Source organism: Panthera leo, chromosome C1, assembly GCF_018350215.1.
Source record: "Panthera leo isolate Ple1 chromosome C1, P.leo_Ple1_pat1.1, whole genome shotgun sequence".
NCBI lineage: Eukaryota > Metazoa > Chordata > Mammalia > Carnivora > Felidae > Panthera > Panthera leo.
In genome coordinates, this window is record NC_056686.1 from 146,765,765 (window position 1) to 146,786,976 (window position 21,212).

General features: G+C 37.0%; 1 non-coding gene across 1 annotated transcript; it reads right to left on the bottom strand.

The window, feature by feature from the left end:
- Positions 1–14,657: 14,657 nt before the first annotated feature.
- Positions 14,658–14,764, bottom strand: LOC122228994. The gene has a single exon (XR_006206870.1). It is a non-coding gene; the product is annotated as a U6 spliceosomal RNA (small nuclear RNA).
- Between the last annotated feature and the right edge of the window lie 6,448 nt (positions 14,765–21,212).

The window sequence follows — 21,212 nt, forward strand, 5'->3', positions numbered from 1 at the left end:
TGTTTTCTGCCAATTTCTTTACTGGATTATTTGTTTTTCGGGTGTGGAGTTTGGTGAGTTCTTTATAGATTTTGGATACTAGCCCCTTGTCCGATATGTCATTTGCAAATATCTTTTCCCATTCTGTTGGTTGCTTTTTAGTTTCGTTGATTGTTTCCTTTGCAGTGCAGAAGCTTTTTATCTTCATGAGGTCCCAATAGTTCATTTTTGCTTTTAATTCCCTTGCCTTTGGAGATGTGTCAAGTAAGAAATTGCTGTGACTGAGGTCAGAGAGGTTTTTTTCTGTTTTCTCCTCTAGGGTTTTGATGGTTTCCTGTCTCACATTCAGGTCCTTTATCCGTTTTTAGTTTATTTTTGTGAATGGTGTAAGAAAGTGGTCTAGTTTCATCCTTCTGCATGTTGCTGTCCAGTTCTCCCAGCACCATTTGTTAAAGAGACTGTCTTTTTTCCATTGGATATTCTTTCCTGCTTTGTCAAAGATTAGTTGGCCATACTTCTGTGGGTCCTTCCTTTGGTCTATGTGTCTGTTTTTGTGCCAACACTTGCTCACTTTTGCATGATCTTAGACAAGTTACACTTCTGTCAATCTTTCACTATATGTAAGTCCCTCTTACTTGTGCTCTTCCCTTCAAAGGAAAGATGTCACACCTCTGTAGAAATAAATCCAAACTTTTGGAAAGATGATTTCACAACCCTCCCCCAGGAGACACCAGGAATGGGGGCAGTTTGTAGAGAGGCATGAACTTCTAAGTAATCTGAGTGAAACAGCCATAGCATATAAACTTAGATGCTTAAAATCTATTGGCAGAGAAGTCCTGGGGAGGGTCAACTTTTCCAGACAACCAGGAGTTTTCTTTGTCTGCAGACATTTTCTTAACATCTTCGTAAAAACAAATTAAATACTATTAACAATTTCTTAAAGATATGGAATTATTAAAACCAGTGACCCTTTCTTTTAGGTGCACAGTATAATGATTCAACAATTCTATACATTACTAAGTGCTTATAACTACAAGTCCCCCTTCACCTGTTTCACCCATCCCCACACCTCCCATCTAGGAACCACTAATTTGTTCTCTATAGTTAAATCTATTGTTTTGTTTGTCTCTTTTTCCTTTGTTTGTTTTATTTCTTAAATTCCACATATGAGTAAATCATATGGTATTGGTCTTTCTCTGACTGACTTATTTCACTTAGCATTATACTCTAGATCCATCCAGGCTGTCTCAAATGGTATGATATCATCCTTTCTCCATACTGTTTTCCACAATGGCTGAACCAGTTTGCATTCCCATCAACAGTGCATGAGGATCCTTTTTTCTCCATGTCCTTGTCACCACTTGTTATTTCTTGTCTTTTTGATTTTAGGTATTCTGACAGGTATGAGATGGTATCTCATTGCAGTTTTAATTAGCATTTCCCTGATGATGAATGATGTTGAGCATCTTTTCATGTGTCTATTGGCAATATGGATGTCTTCCTTGGGAAAATGTTTATACCTGTCCTCTGCCCATTTTAAATTGAATTATTTGTTTTTTGCTTTTTTTTGGTATTGAGTTGCATAAATTCTGTGTATATTTGGATATTAACCCCTTATTGGATATATCACTTGCAAATATCTTCTGCTATTCAGTAAGTTGCTTTTTTATTTTGCTCCTGGTTTCCTTTGCTGTGAAAAAGCTTTTTTTTATTTAATTTTTTTAATGTTTATTTATTTTTGACAGAGGGAGAGACAGAGCATGAACAGGGGAGGGGCAGAGAGAGAGGGAGACACAGAATCCGAAGCAGGCTCCAGGCTCTGAGCTGTCAGCACAGAGTCCAACACAGGGCTCGACCTCACAAACTGCGAGATCATGACCTGAGCCGAAGTCGGACACTCAACTGACTGAGCCCCCTGGGCACCCCTGAAAAAGCTTTTTACTTTGGTGTAGTCCCAATAGTTTAATTTTGCTTTTGTTTCCTTTCCCAGGGAAGACTTATTTTGTAGTGTTATTATCTGGTGTTAGTATCAGGGTAATGCTGCCCTTATAGAATGAATTTGGAATCTTTCCTCCTTTTATTTTTTAGAATAGTTTGAGAAGAAAAGGTATTAACTCTTTTTTTTTCTTTGCAAGAATGAGAGAGCATGAGCTGGAGAGGGACACAGAGGGAGAGGGAGAGAGAGAGAATGTTAAACAGGCTCCACACCCAACATGGAGCCTGATCTGGGGCTCGATCTCATAACTGTGAGATCATGACCTGAGCTGAAATCAAGAGTCAGATGCTTAACCAACTGAGCCACCCAGGTATCCTGATATTAACTCTTCTTTAAATGTTTGGTAGAATTCACCTATGCAGTCATCTGTTCCTGGACTTAGGCTTGTTCTGAGTTTTTTGATTACTGATTAAACTTGATGGCTAGTAATCAGTCTGTTCAAATTTTCTATTTCTTTCTTGTTTCAGGAATATAACCATATATGAACAGACATTTCTCCAAAGAAGACATCCAGATGGCCAACAGACATATGAAAAGATGCTCAACATCATTCATCATCAGGGAAATGCAAATCAAAACCACAATGAGATATCACATCACACATGTCAGAATGGCTAAAATGAAGAACATAAGAACAAGTATTGGCAAGGATGTGGAGAAAAAGGAACCCTCTTGCACTATCGGTAAGAATGCAAACTGGTGCAGCCACTGTGGAAAACAGTCTTAAGTTTCCTCAAAAAGTTAAAAATAGAACTACCCTACCATCCAGTAATCAAACTACTGGATATTTACCCCCCAAATACAAAAACACTTACTCAAAGGGACATGTGCACCTCTATGTTTATTGCAACATTATTTACAATAATCAAATTATGGAAGCAACCCAAGGGTCCATCAACAGATGAATGGATAAAGAAGGTGTAGTGTATATACATACATATATATATATATATATATATATATATATATATATATCATAATATTATTCAGCCATAAAAAGGAATGAAATCTTGCCATTTGCAACAACATGGATGGAGCTACAGAGTATAATCCTAATGAAATAAGTCAGTCAGAGAAAGGTAAATACCATATGATTTCACTCTTATGTGGCATTTAAGAAACAAAACAAATGAACAAAGGGAAAGAAAGAGAGAGAAACCAAGAAACAGACTCTTAGCTCTAAGAGAACAAAGTGATGGTTACCAGAGGGGAGGTGGGTGGGGAGCATGGGTGAAATAGGTGATGAGGATTAAGGACTGTACTTGTCATGATGAGCACTGGGTGATGTATGGAATTGTTGAATCACTATGTTGTACATCTGAAATCAATATACACTATATGTTAACTATAATAGAACTAAAATTTTAAAAATAAAAAAAATTTAAAAAGGAATATAACCATATAATAACAGTTATAAATATTTATGCACCAACATTTGAGCACCCAAATACATATAGTAACTATTAACAGATATAAAGGAAGAAATTAATAGTAATATAATAATACTAGGTGACTTTAGCACCCCATTTACAACAATGGATAGATTATCCAGAGAGAAAATCAACAAAGAAACAGTGGCTTTGAATGACACATTGGGCCAGATGGATCTTACAGATATATTCCAAAAATTTCATCCAAATACAGTGGAATACACATTCTTTTCAAGTACACATGGAACATTCTCCAGAATAGATCACATTAGGCCGCAAAAAAAGTCTCAACGAATTAAAAAAAATATTGAAATCATATCGTGCACCTTTTCTGGTCACAACTATATGAAACTAGGAATCAATCATGTCAAAAAAATCTTGAAAGAATACAAATACATGAAGGCTAAATTACATGCTACTAAACAATGAATGAGTCAACCAAGAAATCAAAGAGAAAATTCAAAAAAAAGTACATGGAGACAAATGAAACTGAAAACACAATGATCCAAAACCTTTCAGATGCAGCAAAATCTGTTCTAGAGGGAAGATTATAGCAAAACAGGCCTGCCTCAAGAAGCAAGCAAAATCTCAAATAAACAACCTACTCTTACACCTAAAGTAACTAGAAAAAGTAGAAACAAATGAAATCCAATGTCAGTAGAAGAGAGGATATAATAAAGATCAGAGCAGAAATAAATGAAACAGCAACTGAGAAAACAATAGAATGGATCAATGAAACTAGGAACTAGCTCTTTGAAAAGATCAACAAAATTGATGAACTTCTGCCCTATAGCCAGAGTTACTGGGAGAGAGACAGAGAGAGGACTCAAAATCAGAAATGAAGGAGCAGAAATAACTGACACCACAGAAATACAAAGGATTATAAGAGAATATTATGAAAAACTGTGTGGCAACAAGTCGAACAATTTAGAAGAAATGGATAAATTCCTAGAAACATATAACCTTCCAAAACTTAGCCAGGAAGAAAACCAGCAACTCTTAATTCTATCAAAGTCCAGCTCCCCTGTTCATGATAGATATTTTATGGTCTGATTATAATTCTGTCCTTAAATAAATAAAGAATGTATGTTAAATGAATATAACATACATATGTACATAATTTCAAAAAAGCAACACAATGCCTAATTATAAATATAAAAGAGTAATAAAAGCAGAGTTGGTTATAATAAAATAGTGTGTACTTATATGTGCAAATGTCGAGGTTGACTAGTAGACATAATAACATAGATGTTTGCATCTATATGTAGAATTTTGTAAATGAGACCACAGCAAATGTAAACTGATACAAGTATATCATACCAGAGACTCAAAAACTTTGTGCAGCATTTCTGCTCCTGATGTTATCTGCTTAAATGTTGAATAATTTGTGGTAAATTTCTAACAAAATATTCCTAGAAAATTTAAATCTGTTAATGCAGAAAATATTTGGTATTTATTTGTAGAATGGAGTTAGGTTCTAAGTTCAGATAATTAAAAAACCACTTCTACCTAAAGATATGTCTCAGTGGATGTCAAAAAGTATGAAGGATACGGGACAATTCTTACTTCATGGGACTGCCCCATGCATTTTAAGAAATGCAATGTTCAGGGGCACCTGGGTGGCTCAGTTGGTTAAACATCTGGCTCTTGGTTTGAGCTCAGGTAATAATATCACAGTTGGTGAGTTCTAACCCCACATCAGGCTCCATGCTGATGGCGAGGAACCTGTTTGGGATTCTCTCTCCCCCTCTCTCTGCCCCTCCCCTACTCACTCTCTATGTCTCTCTCTCTCTCAAAATAAATAAATTAATTAAAAAAAAAAAGAAATGCAATGTTCTTAGTACCACCTAGTAGATCCCAGTTATTTTGACACTGTAAAGTCCTTGTAACAAATGTATATAATGATATCAAGTAATATCATGCTTATTGAGAAATTCTGCTATAAGCACTATCTGTCACTTAGTATGTGTTTAATTCCTGTTTATTGATGGGATGGATGAATGAATGTATAAATGTTATATTTCTTTTTTCTTATTTTTTAAATCTTTTTTAAGTTTTTTTTTAACATTTATTTATTTTTTAGAGACAGAGACAGAGCATGAGCAGGGGAGGGGCAGAGAGAGAGGGAGACACAGAATCCGAAGCAGGCTCCAGACTCCAAGGCATCAGCACAGAGCCTGATGCGGGGCTCGAACTCACGAACCGCGAGATCATGACCTGAGCTGAAGTCGGACACTTAACTGAGCCACCCAGGCGCCCCTAAATCTTCACTTTTGAGATAGAGAGAGAGACAGAGAATGAGCAGGGGAGGAACAGAGAGAGAGGGAGACACAGAATCTGAAGCAGGCTCCAGGCTCTGAACTGTCAGCACAGAGCCCGATGCAGGGCTCGAACTCAAGAACCGTGAGATCATGACCTGAGCTGAAGTTGGACACTTAACCAGCTGAGCCACCCAGGCATCCCTGAATGTTATATTTCTAAAAATAACTTTAACTTCTGATGGCAAGTAGCAAAAAATCCAGCTAACTCTAGTTTGACAAATTAGAGTATACAACCTTTTTTTTAACTAAGAAGTTTAGAGTTAGGCCACCCAGGTTTGGTGCCACAACTCACAATGTTGTCATTGTCTATGGTTCCTATTTTCCTTCCATTTTGCCATTTGGCAAGTCTGTTCTTTCATCACTTCATGAATTAAAGATCACAACAGCATCTTTGGGTCTTACATCTGCATTCAAAGCAGAAAAGGGGAAGGAAGAGGAAAGGATCATTGCTAGTAGACTTCCTTTTCTATCTTATTGGACAGAACTGTGTCACATGGCTAGTGTTGGCTGCAAGGGAAGCTATGATCCTCCCACAGAAAGCAATAATACTGGCATATCAAATGTAAAACACAAAGAAAGAAACAAAACCTTTTAGGTACATCACTGAGCTGCTAAGAAGTAAAGATTGTAAGAAGCCAAAAAGTGAAGTGAACAAAGAACTCCTAGGAGGTGAGGAAGTCCTAGGCATGGATTTTGCCTTAGGCGTATGTGACAAACTCTGGTGACCTTGATATTTCACGTTTAATGGTTTCACAGGAAGTAGGGATGTGGGACAGATGATAACATTTAAGATTTGTCCGATGTATGAAACCTAGTAGAGCCTGACTCAAAGTTGGAAAATGAAAAAGCAAGCCACAGACTGGTAGCAAATATTCATAAACCTTTGTATTCAGAATATATAAAAACTACAAATCAGTACCAAAATTAAAAACAATTTAATTTTTAAAATGGACAAAATCTTGAAAAGACACTTTAGAAAAGACAATACACTTGTAGTCAATAAACACATAAAAAGACACTCAACATGATTAGTCATCAGAGAAATGAAAATTGAAATCACCAGATACCATTATATATCCATTAGAAGAGTTAAAATTAAAAAAAAAATGAACCAAACCAAATGGTGCTGTGGCTATAGAACAATTAGAACTTTCATACGTTGCTGATGGGAATGTTAAATACACAAGTACTTCAGAAACTCCTTGGCAGTTTCTTACAATGTTAAACACACACTTACTATACATCCAAGAGAAATGAAAACACATATGTACACAAAACCCTGTACTTGAATGTCAATAGCAACATTATTAATAATAGCCAAGATGTAGAAACAACTCAAATGCCTATCAACTGATGAATGGTATACCACAAAAGTGGTATCTATCCATATACTAGATGAAAAGAAGCCAGCACAAAAGCCACATTGATACTATTTATATGGTATATGTCCAGAATAAGCAAATCCATACAAACAGAAAGTAGATTAGTGGTTGTCAGGAGCTGAGAGAGGGAAAAGTGAGGTGACTTCTAATAGGTATGAGGTTTCTTTTTGGAGTGGTGAATAAGTTCTGGAATTGGATAGTGATGATGCTTGAATAAGTATACTAAAAACCAGTGAACTGCACACTTTAAGTTGGTGGAGTGTAGGGTATGTGTTATACTCAATAATGTTGTTTAAAACAAAACAAAACATATATAAAGATTATTGGCATTGCCACCATCCCGAGATTACCACAGCCATCATCTTGGTGCATAGACTTCCAAAAAATCATTTCTATGTGCCATATGTACTTTTATAAAGAATAAAAATTGTGTCATAGCATGCAAAAAGTATTTTTAGCTACAACACATAATTATAAAATTATAAAGTAATGTCATACTGGAGGTGATTGTCTTGTTCCTGGCTCTTGGTGGGGGAAACATCCACTCTTTCATCCTTAAGTATGAGGCTAGCTATGGGAGTTTTTATAGATACCTTTTATGAGATTGAGGAAGCCCCATTCCATTCCTAAGTTGCTAAGTGTGTTTTATCATAAAAAAGTGTTGGATTTGATCAAATATTTTTTCTGCATCTATTGAGATGATCGTGTAAGCTTTTTCCCCTTTATTCTATTAATATGTTATATCATATGGATTGATTTTCATATGTTGAAACAATCTTGCACTCCCACAATAAATCTCACTTGGTAAGGTCTAAAATCTTTTTATATGTTTTGCCAAATTTAGTTTACCACTACTTGGTTGAGGAGTTTTGATTCTATATTTATAAGGATATTGATCTGAAGTTTTCTTTTCTTGTGGTCTTTGTGTTGCTTTGACATTAAGGAAATTCTGGACTTAAATGATAAATTAGAAAATCTTCTGTCCTCTTTTATTATCTGCAAAAGTTTATTCAGAATGGTATTAATTCTTCTTTAAATGTTTGGTAGGATTTACCAGTGAAGCCATAAAGTCCTGGGCTTTTCTTTGCTGGAAGTTTGTTGATTACTAACTTAAGCTATTTACTCGCTATATGTGTTTTCAGATCCTCTATTTCTTCATCAATCAATTTTGGTTGTTTCTGTGTTTCTAGGAATTGGTACACTTCATTTAGGTTATCTACTTTGTTGGCCTACAATTGTTCATACAGACTGCGTTGTTTAAACAGCAGAAATTTATTTCACAGTTCTGAAGGCTATAAAGTCCAAGGTCAAGGTGCTGGTTGGTTTGGATCCTGGTGAGAGCCCTGTTCCTGGCTTACAGACAGCCACCTTCCCATTATGATCTCACATGGTCTTTCTTCAGTGCATGCACATGTTGAGATATATAGAAAGAGAGAGAGAAAGAGAGATTTTACTCTCTTCCTTTTCTACTTCTAAGGTCATTAAACCCTTCATGAGGGGCCCATCCTCATGAGTTAATCTAATCTTAATTACCTAATTAAATTCCAAATGCCCCATCTCCACATACAATTTCACTGGGGTACAGGGCTTCAACATATGGATTTGGGGGTGGGGCACAAACATTTAGTCCATAATATTCCAGCCTAGGCTCAAATTCACGTTTTCTCAGATGCAAAATATATTTTTTCCATCCCAACAACCCTAAGAATCTTAACTTGCTCCAGTATCAACTTTAAAGTCTAACGTCCAAAGTCTCATTTAAATATCTAAATTGGATATAGTGAAACTCGAGGTGTGATTCATCCTAAGACAATTTCCTCTCCAGCTGTAAACCTGTGAAACCAGACAAATTATGTGCTTCAAAAATACAATGGTAGAACAGGCATAGGATAGACAATCTATCTCCGAAAGGGAGAAATAGGAAACAAGGAAAGAGTAATGGGTCCCAAGCAAGTAAAAACCCTAGAGGTGAGTTCCATCATATCCTAAGGCTTGAGATTACCGTCTTTGGTTTGATGCTTTTGGACCATGAAGCAGAGATCCTGCCTCTGAGGCTCTTTTGGGCTGGGGTTGTGCCTCGAGGACTGCCAGGTAGAGGCTTCGCCCCCACAGAGCCCACAGCTCTGCATGATGGTCCCAATCCCAAGGTCTCTGTGAGAGGCCTTCTGGTCTATTGAAACCAAGGTGTGGTTCTGATGATCTCTGAATCACCCTTGGGGTCATTTTTTCTTCTTCTTGAAGAATAACACATGTTCTAGCTGAATAGCACTATCATCCAGTGCTATTAATTTCATAAAGTCCTATAGCCTTTCTTCATTTTGCCTCACTTCCATTTTCTTCAGTTCAAACCAGCAGCACTTCTGATTATATAATCCCACAAAGTCTTTATCAAGAGACACAGGCACACTCATGGTGTTCTCTTTAATACATGTGTTCTAATTTTTTATAATATGGATAGGTGGAGAATTTTTCAAATCTTCAGGTTTGGGTTTGTTTTTGCTTAACAATCCCTTCTTAAATTCATTTCTCTCTTTTTGTGTTTTAATATGAGCAGCCATGAGGATCCAAGATACTCCTTCAAAACTTTGCTTAGAAAGCTTTTCAGCTAATTCCAGATTTCAAGATACACTACAAAGCTGTAGTAATCAAACGATATGGTATTGGGACAAAAATAGACATATAGATCAATTAAACAGAATAGAAAGATGAGAAATAAATCCATGATTATATGGTCAATTAATCTATGACAAGGGAGATAAGAATATATCATGGGGAAAAGATAGTCTCTTCTATAAATGGTTCTGGGAAAACTGGACAGCTACATGCAGAACGAATCTGGACCACTTTTTCACGTCATAAACAAAAATAAACTCAAAATGGATCAAAGACCTAAATGTGAGATATGAAACCATAAAAATCCTGGAAGGAAACAAGTATGGTAATTTCTTTGATATTGCTTTAGCTACATTATTCTAGACATATCTTCTCAGGCAAGAGAAACAACAGCAAAAATTAACTATGGGGACTATACCAAAGTAAAAAGCTTTTACATGGCAAAGAAAACCATTAACAAAATGAAAAGGCTACCCACTGAGTAGGAGAAGATATTTACAAATCATATATCTGAGAAAGGGTTATTATCCAAAATATATAAAGAACTTACATAGCACAACACAAAAAATATCCCAAATAATCCAATTTAAAATGGGCAGAGAATTGGGGCACCTGGGTAGCTCAGTTGGTTGAGGGTCTTTTGATTTGGGATCAGGTCATGATCTCATGGTCTTGGGATCGAGCCCTGCATTGCACTCTGAGCTGACAGAACGGAGCCTGTTTGGGATTTTCTCTCTCTCTTCCTCTGCCCCTCTCCCACTTGCATGCTCTTTCTCACAAAATAAATAAATAAACATAAAAAAAAAAATAAAATGGGCAGAGGACATGAACAGACATTCTTTCCAAAGGATGCCAGATGGCCAAGAAACACATGAAAAGATGACCAACATCACTCATCATCAGGGAAATGCAAGTCAAACCACAATGGGATATCACCTCACACCTGTCAGAATGGCTAAGATAAAGAAGACAAGAAATAACAAGTGTTAACAAGGACATGGAGAAAAAGGGACCTTCATGCACTGTCAGTAGGAATGCAAACTGGAGAAGCCACTGTGGAAAACAGTATGGAGGTTCCTCAAAAATTAAAAATGGAACTACCACATGATCCAGTAATTCCACCACTAGGTATTTACCCAAGAAAATGAAAATACCAATTCAAAAAGTTATACACATCCCTATGTTTATTACAGCATTATTTACAATAGTGAAGACATGGAAGCAACCTAGGTGTCCATCAACAGACAAATGGATAAAGAAGAAGTGGTATACATAAACAATGGAATATTACATAACCATAAAAAGGAATGAGCCCTTGCCATTTGCAACAATGTGGATGAACCTAGAGGGTTATTATGCTAAATGAAATAAGTCAGAGAAAGACAAATACCATGATTTCAGTTATTTTGGAATCTAAGAAAAATAACAAATGAATACATGAACAAGCAAAAAGCAGAAATACAGCCATAAGTACAGGGAGACAAGCTGATGGCTACCAGAGGGGAGAGGGGTAGGTGATGGCCAAAATAATTAAAGGGGAATGGGAGATACAGGCTTCCAGTTATAGAATGAATAAGTCACGAGGATGAAAGGCCCAGCATAGGGAATATAGCCAATGATATGGTAACCATGTTGTATGTTGGTACATTTGTGAAGAACATTGCATAACATATAGACTTATTGAATCACTATGCTGTAAACCTGAAACTAACATTACATTGTGTGCCAACTAAATATTTCAAGAATAAAATAAAATATATTAAAAAATCTCTTAAACTAAATATTCAATTCCATAACTCACAAGTTCTATCTTCCACAACACACGAGGACACAAGCACAATTCAGCCAAGGTCTTTGCCATTTTATAACAAGTATCTCTTTTTCTCCAGTTTCCAGTAACATGCTTCTCATTTCCATCTGAGCTTTCACCAAGGACTTTCAATGTCCATATTCCTACCAAAGTCCATTTATGATTCTTTAGGTCTTTTTTAAGAAGATGGAGCTTCCTCTTTAGTTTTCCCCTTCTTTTTGAGCTCTTACCAAAATCTCCCTTAATGTCCACATTTCTGGCATGCACCTCAAAACTCTTTCACCCTCTATTCATTATCTAGTTTCAAAGCCACTTCCACATGTTTAGATATTTGTTACAGTGGTACTCCATTTCTCAGCACCAAAATCTGTCTGAGTTAGCTCAGGCTGCTATAATAAAATGATATAGACTGAGTGGCTTAAACAATAGAAGTTTATTTTTCACAGTTCTGGAGGTGGGGAAGTCCAAGATCAAAGTGCCAACTAATTTAGTTCCTGGTGAGAGCTCTCTACCTGGCTTACAGAGCACCACCCTCTCATTGTCTTCACAAGGCCTTTCCTGGGTGTGTGCACCTGGGATGGGGGTGGCATGGGGAAGAAGGGTGGGGAGAGAGAGAAGAATCTTTCTCTTCTTTTTATTTTTAATTTTTTAAACGTTTGCTTATTTTTGAGGGAGAGAGAGACACAGAGCCTGAGTGGCAAAGGGTCAGAGAGAGAGGGAGACAAGATCTGAGTCAGGCTCTAGGCTCTGAGCTGTCAGCACAGAGCCTGATGTGGGACTCAAACTCATGCCACGAGATCATGCCCTGAGCTTAAGTCGGAGGTTTAACCCACTGAGCCACCAAGGTGCCCCTCTTTCTCTTCTTCTAAGGTCACTAATCTCATTATGAGAGCCTCACTCTCATGACTTACCCTAGCCCAAATTACCTCCCCAAGGCCCAATTTTTAAACACCATCACACTGAGTGTTAGGACTTCAATGTAAGAATTGTGAGGGACATGAACATTCAGTCCACAATACCTTAGAATCTTTTTTTTTTTCCCTGTAAGTTTGGTAGTGTCTTTTCTTTTGTTGGTAATTTTAGTAATTTTAGTCTTTTATTTATTTATTTATTTGTTTGTTTGTTTGTTTACTTATTTAATGTTTATTTATTTTTGAGAGAGAGAGAGACAGAGACAGAGAGAGACAGAGAGTGAACGGGGGCAGGGGGGACAGAGAGGGAGAGAGAGAGACACAGAATCCAAAGCAAACTCCAGGCTCTGAGATGTCAGCACAGGGCTTGACATGGGCTTGAACCATCAGACGGAGGGATCATGACCTGAGCCGAAGTCAGATGCTTAACTGATTTAAGTCTTATGAAATTTAATGAAAATGAAAATACCAATTCAAAAAGTTATACACATCCCTATGTTTATTACAGCATTATTTACAATAGTGAAGACATGGAAGCAACCTAGGTGTCCATCAACAGACAAATGGATCCCAGTCTTATCTCTCTTTTTGCTTGATTAAGCTAGCTAAAGGTTGGTCATTTTGTTAATCTTTTCAATAAAGCAACTTTTGTTGATTTTCTCTATTGTTTCTCTATTCTCTATTTCATTAAAAATTTTTTTTTGTTTATTTACTTTTGGGAGAGAGAGACAGAGAGCCAGTGAGGGAGGGGCAGAGAGAGGGAGACACAGAATCCAAAGCAGGCTTCAGGTTCCGTGCTGTCAGCATGGAGTTCAATGAGAGGCTCTAACCCAGGAACCATGACATCATGACCTGCGCTGAAGTCAGATGCTTAACCCTCTGAGCCACCCACGTGCCCCAATTCTCTATTTCATTTATTTTTAGTCCAACCTATATTATTTACCTCCCTCTGCTTGCTTTGGATTTAGTTTGCTTTTGTTGTTCTAGTTCCTTAAGGTGGAATGTTGTTACTGATTTTAGATTTTTTTTTCTTTTTTAAGATAGGCAATTACAGTTATAAATTTCCCTCTACATACTGTTTTCACTGTATCCCTAAGATTTGCTATGTTGTGTTTTCCTCAAAGTATTTTCTAACTTCCTTTGTGATTTCTTTTTTGGCCCTGTGATTATTTATGATTGTGTTTAACTTCCATTTGTAAATTTGTTTAACTTCCTTCTGTTATTAATTTCTAGTTTCATTTATTGTGATTGGAGAGCATACGTCACATGATTTCAGTCTTTTAAAATTTATTGACACTTGTTTTATGGCCTAACATACGTTCTACCTTGGTAAATGTTTCACATTTACTTGAGAATATGTGTTCTGCAGTTGTTGAATGGAAGGCTCTATAGGTCTGTTTGTTAGTTGAATTATAGTGTTGTTCAAGTCTTCCATTTGCTTGATGATTTTTTTTGTTTAGTTGTTCTACCATTATTGAAAGTGAGATATTGATAATTCTGACTATTGTTGAATTGACCATTTTCTCTTCAATTATGATAGCTTTTGCTTCATAAATTTGGTGTGTATATGTTTATGGGTATTATATCTTCTTGATGAGTTAATTCTGTTATTATCAAATGTGTTTCTTAGGCTCTAGAAATAATTCTTGTCTTAAAGTCTACTTTGTCTGATATTAGTATAGCCGTTCTAGGTCTCTTTCGGTTATTATTTACCTAGTATATCTTTTCTCATACTTTTATTTTCAACTTCTTTGTGTCTTTGAATAAAAGTGTGTCTCTAATAGATAGCATATAGTTGGGTTTTGGGTTTTTTGTTTTGTTTTGTTTTAAGCCATCCTAAAAATCTCTCCCCTTTAATTCAATCCCTATTAATATAATGAATTTACTCATAAAGTCAAGTTTATTCTTGCCATTTTTCTATTTGTGTTCTAAATATATTTTTTTATACTTCCTCCATAACTGATGACTTTTGTTTTAAAAGAATATTTTCTAGTGGACTATTTTAATGTCATTATTTCTCTTACTATATATTTTGAGTTGTGTTCTTAGTGGTGTCTATGAGTGTTCAATTATCTTAATTCATAACAATCTAGTTTAGATTAATACCAATTTCATTGTAATAGTATACAAAACTTTGCTCTTATATGAGTTCAACCTCTCCCCTCATTTGTGCAGTAAATTGCATCTTTATAGACTGTGTGCCTATCAACACAGAAAATATAAGGAATACTTTATACATGTATAAGTTATACTTGCACAGGGGCCATACTAGTCTTGTTTGTATTGTTCCAATTTCAGTATATATGCTGCCAAATTGGGCATAATATGATCTAATATTGGCATTAAAAACTACTCTGATTTCAGTGTGAAAAATGAACCAAAGAGGAGACCAGTCTGGAGGTGAGAAGACCAGTTAGAAAATGCTGAAGTAAATCAGTAAAAGATGAAAGAGGTCTGATCTAGATTCAGCACTAGTTTATTGGAGAAGAAATGTAGGCAACTTAACAAATTTGAAAGATATTTAGAAGATAATATCAACTAGCCTTGGCAACTGGATATATAGTTGAGTGAAAGGAGAGACAAAATGACTAATTCTCTGAGAGAATTATGGTGCTATTCACAGATAAGGATAACGTTGAAATAGGAGCTTTGGGGAAAAATACAATGAGTTCAATTTTAGACTTTTTAAATTTGTGATGCTAGTAGGATATTTAAATGAAAATAGGAGAGTTCACTAAAGATGGGGTATCTAGGTTTGAAACTTAAGTGAGCGATAGGAGCTGTGAGTAAATATTTGAAAGTGATTAATATGCAGATAGTAATGAAAGTCTTGAGAGTTTATTAGACTGTCCAATGAGAGTGTATGAAGTGATGATAGGAAAGGACCAAAGGTTGAAACCAAAGGAATAGTGATGTTTTGAGTTTGAGGATTCATCACAAGAAAATGAGAATAGCTCTAGAAGTAGCCAGAAAACAAGAAGAGTGTGTTGTCATGGAAGTTGAAAGAAGAGAATATTTCAAGAATTGAGATGTCACATAAACTAAGGACCGTATTGTTTTTATTGGAGTTAGCAATAAGGAAAGCCATTAATTACAGTAGCATATTAAAGAGATCTGCAAATTCTCTGCTATTCCTCCCATCAAGAGATAAAATCATTTTCTCTTCTCTTGAATCTGGACTGTATAGAGCTTATATTGACCAATAAAATGTGGCAGAAGTGAGGTTGTTTAACATCTGCGACTGGAGAGCTTCTGCTTTCACAAACTTAAAACATTCCCTCCTCAAGCTTAGCTTTCATGCTGTGGGAAGCCCACATATGGAAGAGCCATGAAAAGGAGTCACTTCCAGCTAAGCTCCCAACCAAGAGTCAACACCACCTGCCAGCCATGTGAATGAGACATAGTGGATGTTCTAGTCCAGTCAAGCTTCCAGATGACCACAGCTCCAGCCAAAGCCATGCAGAAAAAAAGTATCCACTCAAGCTTAGTCAACGCACAGAATCATGAAGGATAATAAGTAGTGGCTGCTGTTTAAAATGATTAAATTTGGGGCAGCTTTTTACTTAGCAATTGATAATTTATTTTATTACTATGTTTTAATCTTTATAAGAGACAATGTCCTGTTGAGGTTTTGCAGGTGTAAATTGCCATGGATTGAAGAGTGACAAAGGACAGAAACTGGAGACAACTATTTTAATAAGTTGATTATGAAAGAGTAAAAGCTATTTAGAGTGGTATATATAAGAAGGCCTGAATTTTACAAAGGTGTTGTTAGCATTTTATATGAGAAATTTAAATGGTATTTAAGAAGGTGCATCCCCACGCCACAGCAGCAACACTAATATACCTACACGACAAAAGAAAATACTTAGAACTATGGTTCCCCAGTGACCTAGTAAAGAGATCCTTTCCACAGAAAACATTGAAGATACAGAAGAGAGATGGGGTAACTTATGGAGAAATGTTCCCAAGCAGATGAGAGAAAACATTATCTTTTTCAGACTCCTCCAGAAAAGATCTGATTAGTCTCATCAGACATGATCCATTATAGAGACTCTTCTTGTGGACTCTCCTATCCTGACTCCTTGGCATTCACCATATGGATGGCTGCTTTCAGCTCAAGCACTAATCCTTTTCTAATCATCTATGGCTAGGATCTTAGGTTGTATTAGTTAGGATATTATATTTTGGGCCACAAGTAACAGAACATATATTTCAAAGTGGTTGAAATATAAATCTGAAGTTTGAGGGTTGGTGAATTCAGTAGCTCAATGGCATTATCGAGGTCCCAGGTTCTTCCACAGCGTTTTGCCCTGTCATCCTCAGAGTTTTGTCTCATTCTCTTAGGTTGGCTTCTGTGATTGTCTCAAGATGACTGAGGGAGTCCTAGGGGTTATATTCAGAAGGTAATGTCCTCGGACAGAAATAGGAGGTTTTCCTTGCATCTTCCTTTCCTGTAAGGCACATAGCAGATTTCTCTTCTAATGGTTAGAATCTCATAATGCCCAGTCAATTCCAAGGGTGATTTTATGTAGATTATTTATACTTTCTGAGCTTCAGTTTCACATTCGTGAAATAGGTAGCATAGTACCTGTCTTAAGATTATTGTAAAGAATAAAAGAGAGTATTCTATTAAGTGCATAGCACATTGCCTGGATCACAGAGCCTTCTTTCTTCTATTTCATCCTCCATACTGTGTTTAGAGTTTATTTTCTAAGAAGCAAACTTAAGATTCTCTTCCCATATAAAAGACCATAACTGGCTGGAGCTTCTGGGTTGCTCAGTCAGTTGAGTGTCCAACTCTTGATTTTGGCTCAGGTCATCATCCCAGGGTTGTGGGATCAAGTCCCTCACCGGGGTCCATGCTGAACGTGGAGCCTGCTTAAGATTCTCTCTTTCTCCCTCTGCCCTTCTCCCTGCGCTCATGCTGTCTCTCTCACTCTCTCTAAAAAAATTAAATTAAAAATTAAAAATTAAAAAATTAAAAACCATAACCGGCTTAAAATAAACTTGATTTGTCTTTTGGTGCTGGGGTCTACTTTTCTGAAAGCACTCAGAAGAGAAAAAAATAATTGAGTGTGTATTATAAAGGAAAATGGCTAATGGGTAAGTAATGGTATCTGCCACACAGGACCACCAGTGTGTAAGAAACTGTTCTGGTTGCCTTGACTCTGGGGGTGTGAGGATTCCCGTGTGCTGGGTAGAAACTGAGATGTCAGAATTTCCTTTTAGGGGTAAAGGGTGGGGACCCAGGGCACAGATGGAGTACAGGTACTGATATGTGTGTTTGGGTGATCAAATGAGTGAACATTCAGTGTGATTTATTCTTATCCCAACTATATCCCTCATAGAATGGCCCTGAGCTCTGCCACAACCCTGCATCTGAGCCAGAATAATAAATCACAAAGTTCCTTAAGCTCCAAAGAGGGTGCTAACATGAATACTGAGTAGTATTTGTGTTATCATGTTACTAAATAGAAAAAAAAATGCATTCTTACATGCAGTGTGCTTTCTCCAGAAATAATTAGATTTCCCATCTAGATTCCCCTTTTGCTTATCTCAATAGACACAGTGCCATCTACTGAAAATAAAGCACCAATAGCCATGACACCCCAAAGGGATTCCCAGGAGAGCCCCCCTCTCTGTGGGCTCCCTGTCTCACCCACCTCCCAGATGGACTGGAGGGAGTAGGCGGAATCCACAGGCTGTTCTCCTGTCACAAACTGTAATGCATCTGTTCCCTGGTGCTTTCTGTGAGCAGCAAGAGTAAGACATTCCTGTAGGGACCTAAGGAAACTGGCCAGAAACTTAAAGTGTCTGTAAAAGCTCTTTTAGGCTATCTGCTTGTCTTCCTTTGACCAGGTATAAAATTAAACTATCTTATCTAGATGAGGCATACTTTTATATTAAATAATAACAAGGATCATTGACACGTTTTCCTTTGGGTAATTATGTTCCTTTCCATGTAAGCGTTTAGCAATGTATTGTAAGTCTTTGTATTTTTCTGTGAAATTTTAGTGGGTAGAACATACAGGAGATTAAGAACAGAATCCTGGAACATTATCAGGACTGCTATGTCTTTGGGGTTTGTGGATAACCTATGTTGCTACAAAATTCACTTATGCCAAATTTTACATTCTAGTCAATTGCGTTCTCTCCAGATTGCAGTGTTTCTTGGTTTCATAAATGGAGACATGGAGAAACAAAAGGAAGATTGTTGCTTACATTTGGCCATCACAGTCAGCAATAAAATAGAAAACGGAAGCTCTTTAAAATGCACAGCCTTCTGGAGGACACACTCAATGCTTGCCCTCTCCACCCCTCACTCTACCATTCTTCCTCCCAAGGAATCTTGGCTCCATCTGGTTATAGCCCTTCAATGACCATCTATAATTTAAAGCTCTGGTGTGAATTGATTTGGATTTGGCTTGTGGTAAGCAGAGCTGGCATTTCTTCCATTCACCCCTCCAAGTCTGGCCCCATTTTCTCTATTGCCCTTGCTGTTCATTCTTTCTGCTTTCTTCTTATTAGGTTTTCCAAAAACAAAACTTCCCACAGTTAAGTTTGTGGTCTGGTAACTTATCATGAATATTCTCAAATTTGCCTCATTAAAAGGGGTATTTGAAGCTGAAACTTAAGTGTCTGTTACCATGGTAACCACCACCAACTATTTAGAACTGCCTCCCTAAAACAGAGAGGTAAGGAGTGCTGTTGGCAGCAGATTGAGGGTAGACTAAAGACTACTGGGCAGGAAAGGCAGAAAGGGAAGGAAGGAAAAGGCCTGTAGACCTTGATGTGGAATTCTCAACCCCAAGTTGGATATCCCTCTTTTTTTTTTAAACATATTTTTAATGTCTATCTTTTTATTCTAAGAGAGAGTGAGTGTGAGCAGGTAAGGGCAGAGAGAGAGAGGGAGGGAGAGAGAGAATCACAAACGGTCTCCACGCTGCTAGCACAGAGCCCGACGTGGGACTCAATCCCACGAACCATGAGATCATGACCCAAGCTGAAATCAAGAGTCCAGCACCCTACCAACTGAACCAACCAGGTGCCCCTAGATAGCCTTCTATGCAACAAGACAAATCAAGTTGGTGCCATGCTCCCAAATTCTTTACATTATGCATTTGAGGAAATTTGAGAATGGGAAGTCCTTTTTACCATCAGGTTATTGAGTAGAATTTGGATTCAAAGTTTACAACTTGAAACTTATTTGATCACCTGTTCTTTTTATAGTCATTTACCTCTCTGTGCCTCATGTTATCATTCCTTAAAAGATGGACAAAATTCTATGTTACTAGGTTATATGACTATCAGTGAGGCAATAAGGTGAAGCCATTTTGTAAACAAGGTGCTACGCCCATGCAGACTAATACCCATGTTTTGAGTCTACAACTGTTCTCTAGAACCTCTTCTGGGTTTCCATCAGTCAACCTCTCTTAAAGAAAACATGATTTCTCCAAGAGTAAGTAGCATCAAACTAACCCTACTGATTGCTTTTTCCAAGCCAGGATTCTCTAGGCTTTCCATTAGTCACTGGGCCTATAAAAAAGTGAACAAACACTGGCCGTTAGGCATGTCTTGAACTTTTACAAAAGTGGTTATATATATAAAAAAAGTATATTTGATAAATACTGAAAGTCACAAAGATTACAAATTACATTCTTTCACCTTCTGTCTTCTTTGCATTTCCAGTTGAGATTTTGGATAAAATGTTAAAGACACAATCAAGAGTGGCAAGCACTGTATTTGAAAAGGGAGACATGGCAGGTCAGGGAATGTATATGGGAAATGTAGAAAGATCTACATTTTAAAATTGGTTAAATGCTTGGGAGTCTTCTATATGTATTGCTTTCTTTGTAGAAAGATAATGCAGTGAATCAGTAGGATTAGATACATATGACAAAGGGAAAAATACATCTTGATCAGCAACATATGGAGGGATACAGACATAATAAAGAAGAAAATACTGCACAGTGTTCACATTCCTAGGACCACGAGAAAGGGGACACTGGATGGGGTCTTGGTAGGAATTCTTCTGGAACATAATAACTAGGAACATATGAGAAGGGGTTAGACTATGAATATAAATGAACACATGAAATTTGCCAGATCTACTACTTCTTGGGCACCGCACGCTTTTGATGTCTTTCTCATTAGCACAACTGCCATCAGCATAAATAATTGAAATATTAGTGAATTTTGGATGACTCATTTGTGTACCAGCCTGAAGGACCCGGGTTAGGCAGAGTCATTCTTCAGCTGATCATAAATTGGCAGTCTGATACTTCAAATGTTCTAAATTTCCCCCTTTCTACCAAATGAGTAGGGAGTTGAACCTTCCCAGAGATAGGTGGGGTGTGAAGGAATTCCTCAGATGTTGAAAATAGGCAGATGTTCAAATCAGAATGAGTTCACCAGCAGAGATGTCTTGCACATGTTTTGAAAAAGAATAGACAAAACAATTCGACACAAAATCCTTAGTTTTATGGTTGTTAATGAGCAATGTCCAAAAACATACCCTTACTGTTTATGTTTCAGACCTTATAAATCCTGAAACGTAGTTTCAAATTGTAGTGTAAGACCTATAGAGTAACATGGGTATTGCTGTTAGCTGTAAATACAGTGCTTTATTATGGTTGCAGCTTGCTCTGCTTAAAATAAAACTCAGCATTTGCTGAATTTAAGTTTAGCTTGGCTTTCTTCTCTGCCAAACAGAATATAAGTATACCGGATACAATACTACGTTAGCTTTCTTTTCAACATCAACCTC